This window comes from Ahaetulla prasina, chromosome 9 (assembly GCF_028640845.1).
Source record: "Ahaetulla prasina isolate Xishuangbanna chromosome 9, ASM2864084v1, whole genome shotgun sequence".
In the NCBI taxonomy this organism is placed as follows: Eukaryota; Metazoa; Chordata; class Lepidosauria; order Squamata; family Colubridae; genus Ahaetulla; species Ahaetulla prasina.
The window spans coordinates 4,320,204-4,335,984 of record NC_080547.1 but is presented as its reverse complement, the minus strand read 5'-3'; the positions used below and the strand labels follow the sequence as shown (position 1 = coordinate 4,335,984).

The following is a 15,781-nucleotide window of genomic DNA, read 5'->3' as shown; positions in this document are numbered from 1 at the left end:
CTCACTGAGGACTAGGAGCATAGGCTTTCCAAGCAGAGGGAAGACCTGCAGGAGGGCAAGGCCAGGTACCAGCACCTAAAGGCTCAGCAGGCTGAGATGGTCAGCCAGTTCCAGGCCATGATGCAGTCCCAGTGGAACAAGACCCTCCAGCTCTTTGCCACCGGCAGCACTTCCCTCCAGCCTTCGGCCACCAGGAGGCCAAAGCAGACCCCAAGTCAGAATTTCTGCCCCCCTCCGACCCATACAAAAAAACCTCGAAGGGGGAGACCAGGGACCGTAGTCTGAGGACCCCTGATTTAGTGCAATATAAAAAATGCAAATAATTTTTCTGCGGACCACCAAAATTTTCTCGCGGACCACCAGTAGCCCATGGACCACTAGTTGGTGACCACTGCTTTAGGATATGCGCTACCATAGCCAAGAAGCATGACCAGGCTCATGAGAAGGCAACCTTCGCGCATTCATCGCCCTCTTTTTTCCTAAATTACTTGCCCCCCCCTCTCTCTCTCTTTAGGATATGCGCCAAATAGCATGTTGTAGGGGCTTATGGGAAGGCGACCTTCCCAAATTACTCGCCCTCTTGTCTCTCTCTCTCTCTCTCTTTTTTTTTTTGAATTTATATCCCGCCCTTCTCCGAAGACTCAGGGCGGCTTACAATGTATTAAGCAATAGTCTTCATCCATTTCTATATTTACATACAAAGTCAACTTTTTTATTGCCCCCAACAATCTGGGTCCTCATTTTACCTACCTTATAAAGGATGGAAGGCTGAGTCAACCTTGGGCCTGGTGGGACTTGAACTTGCAGTAATTGCAAGCAGCTGTGTTAATAACAGACAGACTTAGTCCGTTGAGCCACTAGTAGGATATGCGCTACCATAGGCCAAATAGCGCGTTGTCGGGGCTTATGGGAAAGCGACCTTCCCAAATTACTTGCCCTCTTTCTCCCCCCCCCCCTTTTGTTTAGGATACGCGCTACCGTAGCCAAGTAGCAGGATGAGGCTTCTGGGAGGGCGACCTTCCCAAATTACTCTCTCTCTCTCTCTCTTTAGGATACGCGACGATCGCGCCGGGGCTTCCTCGCCTCGGAGGCCGCTCTGCAGAGCTCTGCAGGTCGCTCTGCGGAGACGGCGAGCTGCAGATCCGCGCCGCTTCTTGGGCAACCGGTCGCTAGTCCCGTTCCAGCACCACCAACAGCAGCAGCAGCCGCCTGTCTTGGGCGCTTCCCCGGCGGGGCAGCTCTCTCTCTCTCTCTCCTCCGGGGCTTGCGCGATCCCGGCCACACCGGGAGAAGCGCAGCGACTGCAGCCTGGCGCACACAAGAAGTTGGGGGGGGGGGGCTGGAGAGAGAGAGAGAGATGGAGGGAGGGAGGGAGGGAGGGAGGAAGGATGCAAAAACCTTGCCTCCTCCCCGATGCTCGGCAAGTCGGCCGGCGATTGGTCGAGGGGGAGTCGGCATCCTCTAGCTTTGCCCGCCCCGCTCTGCCCTCCTCCCCTTCTCCGCATGCCGCGCCGGAGCTTGGCTTGGCTTGAGTTGACTTGGCTTGGCTTGGCTTTGCAGGTTGCCGGCGAGGTTTGCGCGGCTTTCCGGATCGGGATCCTGAGCGGGGCGGCGCAGCGGCTCGGGCTAAGCTCGGGCTAAGCCGGGCTTCTTCTCCATCCCCCTCCCCCTTGGTGGGCTTCTGGCATGGGAAGCAGCCGCAGCAGCAACAGCAGCAGCCGCCGGGATCGTCGCAAGGGCTCGCCGGCGTGGTGACTTCTTGCGCGGATCGGGGAAAAATAAAATAAAATAAAATAAAGGCTTGCGCGCGTTTGGGGAGCGAGCGCTGCTCTTCTTCAGCCCGGGATCTGCCTTGCCCGGTTTCTGGCTTCCCCAACACCGCAGCCGCAGCCACGTTCACTTCGCAGCGGTCCGGCGCTTCCTGCGGAGCCAGGTAAGGCGGCGTTGCGAAGCCCCGAGCGAGCCGAGCCTCCTGCGCCAGAGGTGTGGCGGGTCCGCGGGTGATGGGGGAGGTAGCGCGATCGCGGCGCGTTTTGGAGCGAGCTTCCATCCTTCCTGATACCCCCAAATCCCATCCATCCTCCTCCTCAGCCGGGTCTCGAACCGACCGGGAGAGATCCCGTTTTACAGGAGGGCAGTGGATCGCCCAAATCCTCCAAGGGTGACCTTGGAGGCTCGCCTTCGAGCCCGAGACGGGGTGGGTGGGAGGAACTTGCAATCCTCAGGCTTCATCCCCTGAGTGATGGATGATGATGGTGTGTGTGTGTGGGGGGGATTGAAGGAAGACCCTCCGGCTTTGGGCGCTGTGGGTCTACCCACCTCACAGGGTTGTTGTGTGGCCAAAGGAGTGGAGGAAATAAGCTGGTCTGTGGGGGGAAAAAACAAGCTCGGATGTGGATGGAATAAATAGATATAAGGACCCCCCCCCCCGGGGGAAACTGGTTGAAATGTGCCGTAAACAAGCAAGGAGAAATGGGACACGAAGGGCAAGGATGGACGCCTTCTCCCTAATCTATCCCAGTCCTTCCACACAACCCTCCCCAGCTTCCTTCTTTAGGACACGGGATCCGGTTCAAGCAATTTTGCAGCGGCCCTTTTTATTTCTTATCGGAAAGTGGAGTCACGTTTTCCCAGGATGGGTGGTTTAATGGTGCCATGGTGGAGAAGGGCCGAAGGAGGGAAGCGATTTGTTGCTGCAGCGTAGAAGGGGCCTGTTCTCTGCCCACCGGACAGGAGGGGTGATTTGGGTCTCCGTCGGATTCGAACCCAGCTCCCGGAACCTCTTTGCCTGCTGCCTTTCCATCTCGACAACTCGAAGACGTGTGGACCTTCCAACTCCCAGAATTCTGGGGATTGAAGTCTGCACATCTTCAAGTTGCCAAGTTTTACCAACTGCTTAATGACGGCTATTAAACCTGTCAGGTTGAATTCCTCATGGCCCCAGGAAGGAGTCATCTTCCTGGCTTCTTGCAAAAAGACAAACATTGAGAACTACGCTGGGGCTTTGCCAAATTTGGACAGGCGGGAGTCCTGAAATCCAAACAGTTACACCTGGGTGTCCTTTTTATGAACATGGAAGGGCATACGTATGCATGTACTGTACAGAATGTTGGCATGGGCCAACGATGGGCACGTGAGCACATGTCTGTGGCATAGGACGAGAGCTTGGCAAGGACCTGTGTGTGCGTCTTTGTACCCGGGAATAACATGTGTCATCCATCGCAAGGAAGGGAAACAAAATTCTTCGCTGCGCAGTCAGGTTACCGCTGCGTGACACGTCGATGTAGCTGTTTTATAACTGCGTGTTTATTTGTGCGGAGGTTTTAGAAGTCAAGGCATTGTGGTTTGCGTTCAGAAGACCTCGTGTCATATCCTGGCTGGGTTAACCAAGAAGCCTTCCGAGGGATTTTTTTGTTTTTCTCAACGCTTATATCGCAGTGTTATAGGAAGGTTGCTTTGATTATTGGGGCTTAAGCCTGTTATGCAAAATGCTTCTCTGGTAGTTTATCCAGCAAACTTAGGTATAAAACACGTGGTTCTACATGTGCCTCTTTTCAGCTGAGCAAAGCCCGCTGGGGGTGTTGAGCAAGGGAGTGAGAGAAGAGCAAACTCGTTTTGCTACTCTTAGCAACTTGAGAAAGAAAGAAAGAAAAAAGAATAATGTGATGCAGGTAATCCTTGACTTGTTAGATGTTAGATTAACAGAGTTGGAAGGGACCTTGTAGGTCATCCAGTCCAACCCCCTCTACTGGTGACCCTACACCATCCCCGACAAATGGCAGTCCAGTCTTTTCTTCAAAGCTTCCAGTGATGAAGCTCCCACACCTTCCGAAGGCAATTTCTGTTCCATCGGTTGATTTTTCTCACTATCAGAAAATTCCTCCTTATTTCTAGGTTGAATCTCTCCTTGATCAGTTTCCATCCATTATTCCTTGCCTGGCCTTCGGGTGCTTTGGAAAATAGCTTGGCCCCGCTCCTCTCTGTGGCAGCCCCTCAAATATTGGAAGACTGCTATCATGTCTCCCCTGGTCCTTCTTTTCACTAGACTAGTCATGCCCAGTTCCTGCAACCGTTCTTCATATGTTTTAGCCTCCAGTCCCCTCATCAAGCTGGTTGCTCTTCTCTGCACTTTTTCTAGAGTCTCCACATCTTTTTGATAGTGTGGTGACCAAAACAGTATTCTAGGTGTGGTCTTACTAAGGCTTTATAGAGTGGTATTAGTGCTTAATTGTATCCCTCTCTTAGAGCCACGGTTGAGGCTAGATAGAACCTCTGTCGCTAAGCAATTCATTAAATGAGTCCTGGCCAATTTTGCAATCTTTTTGCCCATTGTTGTTAAGCAAATCCCATGGTTGTTGAAACCTTGCCTCCCACGTTGGCTCTGTTTGTGGGAAATCCCTTGGGAAAGGTCGCAAATTATTATTTTATTATTTATTATTTATTATTTGTCACAACAGTATATACAATCATCAACATAAACAATAAGCCATCATGAGAGAAAAAAGTATATATAAGTAAAAGTAAAAGTAAAAGTAAAAGTATGCATATAATACTATAGAATAGAATAGAATAGAATAGAATAGAATTTTTATTGGCCAAGTGTGATTGGACACACAAGGAATTTGTTTTGGTGCATATGCTCTCAGTGTACATAAAAGAAAAGATACGTTCATCAAGGTACAACATTTACAACACAATTGATGGTCAATATATCAATATAAATCATACGGATTGCCAGCAACAAGTTATAGTCATATAGTCATAAATGGAAAGAGATTGGTGATGGGAATGATGAGAAGATTAATAGTAGTGCAGATTCAGTAAATAGTTTGACAGTGTTGATGGAATTATTTGTTTAGCAGAGTGATGGCCTTCGGGAAAAAACTGTTCTTGTGTCTAGTTGTTCTGGTGTGCAGTGCTCTATAGCGTCGTTTTGAGGGTAGGAGTTGAAACAGTTTATGTCCAGGATGCGAGGGGTCTGTAGATATTTTCACAGCCCTCTTCTTGATTCGTGCAGTATACAGGTCCTCAATGGAAGGCAGGTTGGTAGCAATTATTTTTTCTGCAGTTCTAATTATCCTCTGAAGTCTGTGTTTTTCTTGTTGGGTTGCAGAACCGAACCAGACAGTTATAGAGGTGCAAATGACAGACTATAATGAAGGGAACAATAGGACAGGAACGGTAGGCACTTTTGTGCTCTTATGCATGCCCCTTATAGTCCTCTTAGGAATGGAGTGAGGTCAATAGTAGAGAGTTTTTGGTTGAAGATTTTGGGGTTTTGAGTAGAGACTATGGAGTCAGATAATCAGTTCCAAGCATTAACAACTCTGTTACAGAAGTCATATTTTCTGCAATCAAGTTTGAAGCGGTTGACATTAAGTTTGAATCTATTGTTTGCTCTTGTATTGTTGCGATTGAAGCTGAAGTCGTCTTTGGCAAACACGTGTTTCTGGAAGGCTTCCACCTTGGTAAATACCTGCTAGTTTTTTAACTGCCTGAATTTTGATCAGGTCACTTTGGAGCTCCTGCAATGGTCGTAAGTGCGAGGATTCGTTTCAGTGCTGTTGCGGCTTTGAATGGTTGTTAAATATATGGTCAGAATGCAAGCATTAACCTATAATGGAACAAGAAGTGCCATTTGTCAGAAATGGGTTAGGATCTCTTGCTTGGGTAGATGTGGGGGTTGGACTAGATGACCTACAAGGTCCCTTCCAACTCTGTTAATCTGTTAAAGGAAGGTAGAGTATGAACACAGCGAAGGGGTAGTTCAGTCAGTATTCCGAAATGATGGGAAATAATAAGAACCTGAATGATTCATTCGGTCAAAAACCTCAGGCTGGTATAATTGAATTACAAGTGAAAGGGTTAGGGTTAGCCTATGTAAATGTGTATTAAATGATGCTCTTGATCTGAGCTGATTGCATTTCGTACATAGCCCTGTTTGTATTGGGATATTTGGCGTGCATAAGTGCACCAGTGTGCCTACCGTCTCTGTCCTAATGTTTTCTTTTATTCATATCCTTTACATGCATTTATAATTAGGTTTACACTTGTATCTGTCATAAAATACATGCTTGACAAAATAAATAAAATAAATAAAATAAAAAATAAATAAAATAAAAGTAAAGGTTCCCCTTGCACATATGTGCTAGTCGTTCCTGACTCTAGGGGGCGGTGCTCATCACTGTTCCTAAGCCGAAGAACCAGCGCTGTTCGAAGACGTCTCCGTGGTCATGTGGCCGGCATGACTAAACGCCAAAGACGCACAGAACTCTGTTACCTTCCCACCAAAGGTGATCCCTGTTTTTCTACTTGCATTTTTTAGGTGCTTTCAAACTGCTAGGTTGGCAGAAGCTGGGACAAATCACGGGAGCTCACCCCGTTATGCGGCGTTAGGGATTAGAACCGCTGAACTGCCGACCTTTCGATCGACAAGCTCATATTTCTAATGTATGTTCTGGGTTTCTAGTGATCCTACAGTAGTCATGTACTTTTTCAGTAAAGTAATAAAGAGGAAAAAGCAACAGGCTATGATGTTAAAAGAAGAGTATAAAAAATTGGAGTCAGAGCTCCAAAGAGATCCACAAAAAGAAAAGGCTTAAAAGACAAATGGAGATTATTAAACATAAATGAACCTAATAGTTTCAGAAGAAATAACTCATCAAAGCAAATAGGGCAAAACAAAACTTTTTTTTTCGAGAATGCAAAGTATTCATGTACTTATTTTGCCATTTCTGAGAGTTTGAAATTGTCTTAACTTCCGAATGTCTGACATCAAGTAAAAACAATAAAGAAAACAATGGAAAACAGCAAGAAAATCCTGTGTGGCTGGACATACTCACTTTCTTTAATAACAAACACATCACCTATAGGGCTCTACAAACACCCCACCCCAAGGCCTGTAGAACTGATGAGTCTTTAAGATCTTCCAGAATTTAGAAAATTTAGAACTACGCCGCCTTTGACATGACCTGAGTCAACTCATAGAATCATCTATTACAATGTCCTTCCTGTCAAAGACTACTTCAGCTTCAATTGCAACAATACACGAGCAAACAATAGATTTAAGCTTAATGTGAACTGCTCCAATCTTGATTGCAGAAAATATGACTTCAGTAACAGAGTTGTTAATGCTTGGAATACACTACCTGACTCTGTGGTCTCTTCCCAAAATCCCCAAAGCTTCAATCAAAAACTGTCTACTATTGACCTCACCCCATTTCTAAGAGGTCTGTAAGGGGCGTTCATAAGAGCACAAGCGTGCCTACCGTTCCTGTCCTATTGTTTCCTTTTGTTATATCCAATTAATATAGTTATTACATACTCATACTTATATATATACTTAAATATTGTATAGTTATTTCATGCTTATGCTTATATATACTGTGTGACAAAATAAAAAATAAATAAATAAATACCATCAGGATGAGGGCGACACAAATCTCTGGGGGATATAATTCCAGAAGGCAGATGCTGAGACCTAGAAGGCCCCCTTCTTGGCTCCTGATAGTCAGTATTTGTCTGGTGGGATATGCTTTGGACCGACTCTGTCCAGATTTTTCTGGTTAGGCAGAAACCATCAGAAATAAACTGACAAGATTAGAATTCAGGAGGCATGGAGTATTGAGGGTATACAAGTTCAACTAAGAGTAAAGGTGAAGGTAAAGGTAAAGGTTCCCCTTGCACATATGTGCTAGTCCTGACTCTAGGGGGCGGTGCTCATCTCCGTTTCAAAGCCGAAGAGCCAGCGCTGTCCAAAGACGTCTCCGTGGTCATGTGGCCGGCATGACTCAATGCCAAAGGCGCACGGAACACTGTTATCTTCCCACCAATGGTGGCTCCTATTTTTCTACTTGCATTTTTTTCGTGCTTTCGAACTGCTAGGTTGGCAGAAGCTGGGACGAGGAACGGGAGCTCACCCCGTTACGCAGCACTAGGGATTCGAACCGCCGAACTGCCGACCTTTCGATTGACAAGCTCAGCATCTTAGCCACTGAGCCACTGCATCCCTTTAGTTCTACTCAACTAAGAGTAGAAGTATCCAAATCAGAGGTGCCCAACTTTGGCAATTTTAAGACCTGTGGGACTTCCATTCCCAGAATTCCCCAGCCAAGATGGGGAATTCTGGGAGTTGAAGTCCACCATCTTAAAGTTGCCAAGTTTGGATGCCCATGCAATAGATATATGATCTTCTCCAAGTATATGATTGAGAGCAGGTATACGAGATGCCCAGAACTATTAATCTGAAGATAGGCTCTTTTGAATTTAGCTAGACTCCACATGATTGAACAGAAGACAAAAAGAATATGAGCTCTATCTACTTCATCAATAGATCTGTATGGTTTTATTGGCAAGGAGCGGAAGTACTTGGATATTCCCTTCTTCTAGAATAGTAGGAAAGGCAGTGGTCCAATCTATAGATGTGCAGTTTTCTGGTGGTCTCCCATCCCAAATTCTAACTAAGTTCCATCCCGTTTAGCTCATTGTCACCAGCCGCTGCCATCTAGATAGACCCTGATGAATTTGCAGGTGGAGGGCAAAAGAAGAAGGGGACGACAGAGAACAAGGTGGCTGGATGGAGTCACTGAAGCAGTTGGCGTGAGCTTCAATGGACTCCAGAGGATGATAGAGGACAGGAAGGCCTGAAGGAACGTTGTCCATGGGGCCGCGATGGGTCGGACACGACTTCGCAACTAACAACAAAAAAGCACATAAGCCAGCTCAGAATGGCAGGTTTTGTATTTCTTGTGCTGAAGAGGATTTTGCTTCAGTGGTTTTAAACAGCCTCCAAAGACTTCTGCAGATTCTCTGGCTTGGCCCAGGGTAGAGACTTACGGGACCACCTGCTGTTACCCTATGCCTCCCACCGACCCGTACGCTCTCACAGAGAGGGCCTTCTCAGGGTGCCGTCCGCCAGACAATGTCGGCTGGCGGCCCCCAGGGGCAGGGCCTTCTCTGTGGGAGCTCCTACGCTTTGGAACGAACTTCCCCCTGGTTTACGTCAAGTGCCTGATCTTCGGACTTTTCGCCCTGAGCTGAAAACGCATCTATTTATTCAAGCGGGACTGGCCTAATTAAATTTTAATTCGGGGTTATTTATATTTTAGGGTTTTTAAACTATTTTAAATGTTTTAAATTTTTTAAATTTTTGGCCATTTTGTAATATGTTTGTTTTAGTCTTGTTTTAATGTATATATTGCGCTTTTTTATTTGGCTGTACACCGCCCTGAGTCCTTCGGGAGAAGGGCGGTATAAAAATCGAATAAATAAAATAAATAAATAAGATGTGCAAATCAACACCACCAGTAAATTTGTCAACATACATTTTATAATAAGATGAAAGCATCAAGAAGACATCCAAATAATGTCAATTAGTGAAAAACTGTATACTATGAGTCAGCAGTGTGTAGCTGCAGCCCAAAAATGGCTAATACAATCCTGGTTTGTATAAACAGAAGCATAGAATCAAGATCACGTGAAGCATTAGCACCGCTTTGTAAAAACCCTAGTAAGGCCACACCTGGAATACTGCAACCAGTTTTGGACACCGTACTGCAAAAATGATGTTGGAACTGCAGAAAAAGTTCAGAGGAGAGCAACTAAAATGATCAAAGGCCTGGAGACTAAACCGTATGAAGAACTGAAGGATTTGGATCTGGCTAGTCCAGGAGTCAGCAACCCGCTGCTCTGGAGCTGCATGTGGCTCTTTCATCGCTCTGCTGTGGCTCCCTGTCGCCAGCTGACTCCACAATTGATAGGGCTTTTGATTAGGACAAGTAGAAGGAAAAGGACGCCGCGCTAGGAGAAGACTCTATGGTGGGGGAACAAGACTTCCGGTCAGCTCCAGACTTGAACGGGGGCTTCCGGTTAGGACCTTTGTGGCTCTTTGAGTGTTTAAGGTTGCCGACCCCTGGGCTAGTCTAAAGAAAAGAAGAATTAGGGGTGACATGATAGCAGTATTCCAGTATTTGAAGGGCTGCCACAAAGAAGAGGGGGATCAAATTATTCTACAAAGCACCTGAGGGCAGGACAAGAAACAATGGTTGGGAACTGATCAAAGAGAGAAGCAACCTGGAATTAAAGAGCAACTTCCTAACAGTGAGGACAATTAACCAGTGGAACAGCTTGCCACCAGAAATCGTGGGTGCTCCATCTGTGGAGATTTTTAAGAAGAGACTAGACCCATGATGGCGAACCTATGGCATGCGTGCCGGAAGTGGCACACAGAGCCATCTCTCTGGGCACACCTATTGCTCTTCTGGGTTCCGGTGCGGTCTTTGCACACGCATGTGCGCCAGAAACCGGAAGACCAGGTGACCGGCTCGCTGAAAACTGGAAGCTCAGCACACGCGCGCTGGGGAGCTGCTCTTCCGGTCTCCAACGCTCCTCTGCATGTGTAGGCGCACTCATTTCGGCACTTGGTGCCGAAAAGTTTCGCCAACACTGGAGTAGACAGTCACGTATCTGCTTGAGCAGGGGGCTGGAGTAGAAAACCTCCAAGGTTCTGTTGTTCTGTTCTGTTCTGTTCTGTTCTGTTCCATTTGTTCCATTTGTTCCATTTGTTCCGTTCTGTTTCGTTCTGCTCTACTCTATTCTACTCTACTCTGCTCTGCTCTTCTCTGCTCTACTGTACTCTGTACTCCGTACTCTCTACTCCCTACACTCTACTCTCTATTCCTCTTTGCTATTTGGGATGATGGGCAAAGGCCAGCTCCTTTTCTTCCAGCACCTGCCAATCAGCCATTCAGAATAGTCCCATTTTAACCATTGAATCAAGCTGCATGCCGTACTAACAATCAGACTTGCAATAAAATAAAATAAAATACATTAAGTTGGAATACCCAGATTGGCTCTGTTATTTGATCTCGGGCAAAGAACATACAAAGGAGTATAGGTGCATGGGGCAAAAAATAGAAGGGGTTTGCAGAGGATGAGATGGTTAGATAGTGTCGTCAACACAACAAACATGGATTTGGACAAACTCCTGGAAAGAGTGGAGGACGGGGTGGGGATGAGGGGGGCTGGCATGTTGTGGTCCATGGGGTCATGAGAAGTCAGGCACGACTTAGCAACTGAATCACAACGACGTGTGTGCGCTCGCGCACATAGGTTCAACAGTGGTTAAATGTTCACTTTTGAATACGTTTCAGATTTCTTCTGGTGTATTTCAAGAGCATCTGTCGGGTTCGCTTTTGTACTTCTGAATGTATATTTTATAGCATGGACAAGACTTTGCCAGAAGAGATCATGATGGAGATAATTTAGAGCAGCCAATTGTGTACAGTTTTGCTCCAGGGCTTATAATCCACAATTTGTTTAAGGAGAAAGAAAAGGACAGGGCCAACATATATTCTACAGTCCTTTGCATCTGGAACAGGAAATAGATCCAGCTTCTTTTCCCCCTGCCCCCCCCCCAAGGCATTCTTGCTTTCACTTTAAACCAGTGGTCCCCAACCTTTCCACCTTTGTGGGTCTGTGGATGTGTGTGACCGGCAGGCACATGCAGCTCCATTGGTGTGAGTGGCAGGTGTGCACACACCCTCCACTCATGCGAGTGGAGCTTTGTGTGTCAGCAGGGAGCGCTTGTGCTCACACGCAAAGCTCCACTCGCACAAGCAAGAGAGTGCTGCTGCATGACGCTCCAGTTGCGTGAACGGAGTTTTGCAGGCGAGTGTTCTCTGTTCAGGTGAGTGGAGCTTCGCACGCGAGTGCAAGGGCCCACCGTTTGCGCAAGTAGAGCTTTGCTCATGCACTCTTGCTTATTGCTCACGCAGCCCAGTTTCAAACAGGCCGCGGCCCGGTAGTGGGTTGCAGCCCAGGGGCCTGGGACCTCTGCTTTAAACCATCATAGAATAGAATAGAATAGAATAGAATAGAATAGAATATAATAGAATAGAATAGAATAGAATAGAATAGAATAGAATAGAATAGAATAACAGAGTTGGGAGGGACCTTAGAGGTCTTCTAGTCCAACCGCCTGCCTAGGCAGGAAACCCTACACCACTTCAGACAAACGGTTATCCAACATCTTCTTAAAAACTTCCAGTGTTGGAGCATTCACAACTTCTGGTGGAAAGTTGTTCCACTGATTAATTGTTCTGACTGTCAGGAAATTTCTCCTTAGTTCTAAATTGCTTCTTTCCTTGCTTAGTTTCCACTCGTTGCTTCTTGTCCTGCCCTCAGGTGTTTTGGAGAACAGCCCGACTCCCTCTTCTTTGTGGCAACCCCTGAGATATCGGAACACTGCTATCATGTCTCCCCTAGTCCTTCTTTTTGTTAAACTAGACATACCGAGTTCCTGCAACCGTTCTTCATATGTTTTAGCCTCCAGTCCCCTAATCATCTTTGTTGCTCTTCTCTGCACTCTTTCTAGAGTCTCAGCATCTTTTTTACATCATAGCCACATTCCAAGTGTGGCCTTGATCATTACCATTTTCTATTTTTTCCTTTCTTGCTCTACTACAATATATCATTGTGCTTCCATCTCTTTTGTCCTTTCACACATACTCCACTAACAAATAAATACACACTCCGTCTAACCACTGCAGTACACAAGCAGATGTTATGGCTCATCATCAAAACATTTGAAAATCTGGCCAAAACTGACACATGTTCGGGCAGAGAGGAATCTCATTGCAAGTCCTCCGAGCTCCATAGCATTCCTGAAATGCTTCTGGAATAGAGATCAGCAGCCCAGATTTAAAGCTTATCAAAAGAGATCCAAGGTAGAACTAAGGAGAAATTTATTTATTTATTTATTTATTTATTTATTTATTTATTTAATCATATTTATATACCGCCCTATCTCCCGAAGGACTCAGGGCGGTTTACAGGCACTTAAAAAACACATAAACACATAAATACAATATAAAAACAATTAAAAAACTTATTCTATAAGCCCGTTAATTAAAATATAAAAATAAAACCCAATTAAAACCCATAAATTTAAAATCTAGCTCAGTCAATTTCCCGTCAGTGAGAACAATTAATCAGTGGAACAGTTTGCCTTCAGAAATTGTAGGTGCTCCATCACTGGAGGTTTTTAAGAAGAGATAGTCCAGAATGGTGTAAGGTCTCTTGCTTGGGCAGGGGGTTGGACTAGAAGACCTCCAGGATCCCTCCCCAACTCTGTTATTCTGTAATTCTGGACTTTCTCCAGTTTGCCAACTTGGCGATGTGTTGGATTTAATCCATACCAATTCCTGCCATAGGCATGCTGTCTGGGAGTCCTAGAAAGTGAAGTGGGGGGGATCCTCCCGTTCAATCTCTTTAAACAGGTGATCTGCTTCTTTCCAAATTTCTTTGGTGTTGTTTTTTTTAAACCGTCGCTTCTGAGAATGAGATCAGAACATTCAAATTGCACTATGTAGGTGGACCTGAAAAAGCAGTCATTACGCGAACCACGTTCTCTCCAAAAGGAACAGAGAAATCTCTTTTATATTTCGTAGTTTATATTTTTGTCTCTTGTGCGTTTACCAAAATGTGATGTGAATGTGCCATATGATAGACAGAGAGTTAGAGATAGGGAGATAGAGATAGATAGATAGATAGATAGATAGATAGATAGATAGATAGATAGATAGATAGATAGATGATAGAGAGAGATAGAAAGAAAGAAAGATAGGTAGGTAGAGAGGGGGTGGATAGATGTATGTATGTATGTACGTATGTATGTATCAGTGGTGGGTTGTCCCCGGTTCAGACCAGTTCGCACGAACTGGTAGTAAAACTGGCGGGAGCTTCTGCGCCTGCACAGAAGCGTGCGCAATCCCATTGCAAACCGGGAGTAAAGGTAAGTAGAACCCACCCCTGGTATGTATGTATGTATAGATAGATGACTATAGATATAGAAAGAAAGAAAAAAAGAAAAAGAAAGAAAGAAAGAAAGAAAGAAAGAAAGAAAGAAAGAAAGAAAGAAAGAAAGAAAAAGGGAGAGAGGGGGATAGATAGATAGATAGATAGATAGATAGATAGATAGATAGATGACTATAGATACAGAAAGAAAGAAAGAAAGAAAGAAAGAAAGAAAGAAAGAAAGAAAGAAAGAGGGAAGATAGATAGATAGATAGATAGATAGATAGATGATTATAGATAAGAAAGAAAGAAAGAAAGAAAGAGAAAGGAGAGGAAGATAGATAGATAGATGATTATAGATATAGAAAGAAAGAAAGAAGAAAGAAAGAAAAAGAAAGAAAGAAAGAAAGAAAGAAGGAAGGAAGGAAGGAAGGAAGGAAGGAAAAAGAAAGGGAGAGGGGGGATAGAAAGATAGATAGAAAAAAGAAAGAGAAAGAAAGATTATTATAGTTATAGAAAGGAAGAAAGAAAAAGAAAGGGAGAGAGAGAGAGGAGGATAGATAGATAGATAGACAGACAGACAGACAGACAGACAGACAGATCCTCATCTGGCAGGCTCTGGGGAGAATTTGAGATCTTCTCGGGGAGGGGACAGGTATGCCAATGTCCTGGTGTTGCACTCTGGTCTTTGCAAAAGACACTTTCTTGAGGGAGCAACCCCTCAGGAGGGGCAGTCGGAGATCCAGATGTTTCTGCCCGCGACTCGGGAGAAAACCCTTGAGGACATCTGGACGAGCTTGCACGCACACATACAAAGTGTGTTTGTGTGTGTGTGCATGCCTTCCTGGTTTTGATACCTAAAGGGAAGCCTGCCTGCCTTCAGGAGGTGGGGGCGCTGTGCCACTCCACGTGACAGGCAGGAATGCCAGGCCTTTGGGGCCCACGTGAGCGAGTGCAAGCAGGCGGCTGCGTGGGCTTGCCGGTGGGTTGCCTGCTGCCGAGGATCTGAATCAGTCTGTTTTGTTTTGGCAGCATCTCTTGGCAGGGACATGTCAACCTGCTTTTCCTGACCATCCAGGGAGGTGGTACTGAATACAACAGCTTGCTGTGGCAGAAGCTTGCTTTTTTTGCTTCTCTCTCTCTCTTCCCCCCCCCGCCCCCCCCAGTTTGTGCCTTTCTCGTTTGGCTTGGCACCCTGGCAAGGGAGCGGCTTACCTGCTGTGCAAACATGTTGGAGGGGAAGGGCAGGAATGTCATTTGGGAGGGGCCCTGGGCAGGACTCCAGTGACATGAACAATAACCACCACCACCACCCCAAAAAAACACAAAACAAAGGAGGAAAAAGTCCGTCCCATCAACCAGAGCTGCCTTTGTGCCCAGTTTCCAATTTTCTCACCTTGAGTTCCCTTTGCAATAGTTCTCGGAGTCTTTTTTTTTTTTTAAAATTCCTCTTCAAATAGCCTTCCCCGTGAATTCTGTTGATCCTCATGTTCGGCGTGCTAATTTGGGGCATCCGATTGACGCTTTTGGGAGTATCTCTGAGCTTTGTTTGTCAAGCTATCAAAGAGGCGGATGGGAAGCCCCAGAGGCTGAATTGCTTTGCAGAACGTCAATTCTGACCCAAGGTTTTCCTTCCTTCAGATATGTAGAACCAGAAAGTCTCAACATTCCTAGGAAGCATGGGTTTTGGGGACAGGGGAGATGGAATTCGAAGCATCTGGATGATGTCCAACTGGGAAGGTTTTCTGGGTGGAAAAGAGATGATGGACACACGGTAGAGGTTTCAGAACATCTGGAAGATGTCCAACTGGGATGGTTTTCTGGGTGGAAAAGAGATAAAGAAGAGGGACAGATGGTAGAGGTTTCAGAACATCTGGAAAACATCCAATTGGGAAGGTTTTCTGCATGGAAAAGAGATGACGGAGCAGGACAGATGGTAGAGGTTTCAGAACATCTGGAAGACATCCAACTGGGAAGGTTTTCTGGG

The 15,781-nt window shown here is 45.7% G+C and overlaps 1 protein-coding gene across 2 annotated transcripts in view; it reads left to right on the top strand.

The window, feature by feature from the left end:
- The first annotated feature begins 1,500 nt into the window (after positions 1-1,500).
- The window catches only part of PHYHIP (phytanoyl-CoA 2-hydroxylase interacting protein), an 81,633-nt gene continuing 67,352 nt past the window's right edge, over positions 1,501-15,781 (top strand). Inside the window, exon 1 of one of the 2 annotated variants that reach the window (XM_058194855.1) lies at positions 1,501-1,933. The gene's annotated coding sequence lies outside the window, so the exon portion shown is untranslated. The remainder of the gene's footprint in view (positions 1,934-15,781) is intronic. The other variant, XR_009156519.1, reaches the window with a different exon arrangement.